Source organism: Chrysochloris asiatica, unplaced genomic scaffold (assembly GCF_000296735.1).
Source record: "Chrysochloris asiatica unplaced genomic scaffold, ChrAsi1.0 scaffold00011, whole genome shotgun sequence".
Lineage (NCBI taxonomy): Eukaryota > Metazoa > Chordata > Mammalia > Afrosoricida > Chrysochloridae > Chrysochloris > Chrysochloris asiatica.
Genome location: NW_006408529.1, coordinates 4,896,620 through 4,898,761, shown reverse-complemented (window position 1 = coordinate 4,898,761; position 2,142 = coordinate 4,896,620).

Genomic DNA, 2,142 nt, shown 5'->3' with positions numbered 1-2,142 from the left:
TTCATCAGTAAGATCAGTAAGTCTTCTTCACTTTCAGGAAGAAAAGTTGCATCATCTCTATCATCCGCAGGTTGTTAATGATTCTTCCTCAAATTCTGATGTCATGTTTTTCATCATATAATCCAGCTTCTCAGATTACTTTCTAAATGTGAAGATTGAATACATATGGTGAAAGAATATAAACCTGGTGCATAATTTTCCTAATTTTAATCCTCTCATTGATTACTCTGATGTTGGTTATGTGGTTATGTGCCCTGGAGTTGGTTCCTACTCATAGTGACCCTGTACAGTGTTTCGAAGGCTGCAAATCTTCATGGAAGCAGAAAGCCTCATCTTTCTCCCATGAAATAGCTGATAGTTTTGACCTTCCAGTTCGTGGCCCGATTTGTAACCACTACACTACCAGAGCTCCTTACTCTGTTGTTACATATGTACAAATATTCCCTTCAAACTCTTAAAAATGTGTGCCATGTAAGAATGGTATTTCATTACATATGTTTATATAATTATGAAATGTGCAAAGACCTTGAGTTAGAAAACCTAAAGGTAAGAACCTGTGCAGCATTTCTAAAGCTGAGGGAACAGAAGAAAATGTCAAGTATAGACTTGCTAAATTGAAGAATTTTATGGGTAAAATATTGAACTATACATAAAAAAGCGAAAAAAAGATGGAAGGAATTTACAGAGTCACTATAACAAAAAAAGAAACTGTCAATGTTCAAACATTCCAAGAGGTAGCATATGATCAAGAGCCAATGATACTGAAAGTATTATTGGTCCAAGATGCATTGAAAGCACTGACAAAGAGCATGGCTCAGGGAATTGATGGAATAAAATTGAAATCTTTAAACAAACTGATGCAACACCAAAGGCATTCATTCACCTATGCCATATTGTAGCATGAGACTTGAATTTTTTTCTTCCATTCATTCAACTTGAAAAATGATGACCATGCTTTTCCTTTTGAGTTTTCTAACTCCAGTTCTTTGCACATTTCTTGATAATACATTTACATTGTCTCCTTGAGCTAGCCTTTGTAGTCTCTTCTGCCTTTTAATTTATTTCTTCTATTTAATTTGCTATTCTATATTCAAAAGCAAATTTCATAGTTTCTACTGATACCCTTCTTTGTCTATGCTTTATTTCCTGTCTTTCTAATGACTTTTTTGGATTTTTCATGTATGATGCCCCTGGTGGCCTCCTACAACTCACTTGGTTTTTGTCATTAGTGTTCAGTATGTCAAAACTGTTCTTGAGATGGTCACTAAATTCAGGTGGAATACACTTGAAGCCTGATTTTGGCTCCTGCGGACAACTTCTAATTGTTTACAATTTCAACTTGAACTGATATTGAACAATTAATGGTCAATTCCATAATTTTCTGTGTCCTTGTTCTAACTGATGATCCTGAGCTTCTTCAATGTCTCTTTCTAGAAAAAATGTATTCCATTCCTGTTTATTCCATTCAGTGTAGTCCACATGTATAGCTGTCAATTATGATGTTGAAAAATGGTATTTGCAATGAATAAGTTGTTTGTATTGCAAAATTCTTTCATATAATCTTCAATATTGATTCTATCTCCAATGCCATATTTCCTGGCTACCAAGCTTTCTTTGATTATATCTTTCACTATGCTATAACCAGTAATTATCAATGCATCCTAATTGCATGTTGGATCAATTTCAAGCAGCAGAAATTTGTAAAAATCTTCAATTTCTTCATCTTTGACATAATTAGTTGATGAATAAATTTAAATGATAATGATATTAACTTACCTTTATTATATTGCTGTTACTAAATGCTGTCAGTTGGTTCTGGCTCATAATGAACCTATATAGGGTTTCTTGTGTGGTGCTGTGGGTTAATGTGCAAGACTGCAAAGACATTTGAACTGCAAGGTCGGCAGTTCAAGGTCACCAGCTGCTCATTGGAAACCCTACACAGGGTCATTATGGGTCAGAATTGACTCGAAGACAATTAACAACAGCAACAAATAGGGTTTCAAAATTGTTGATCTTTGTGGAAGTAGAAAGCTTCATTTTTATATCTCATAGTGGCTGTGAGGCTCAAACTACCAAATTTGTGGTTCACAGTGCTTGCTAAGCAGAGAACTGCACTCCCCTATCTTATATCTTATATAT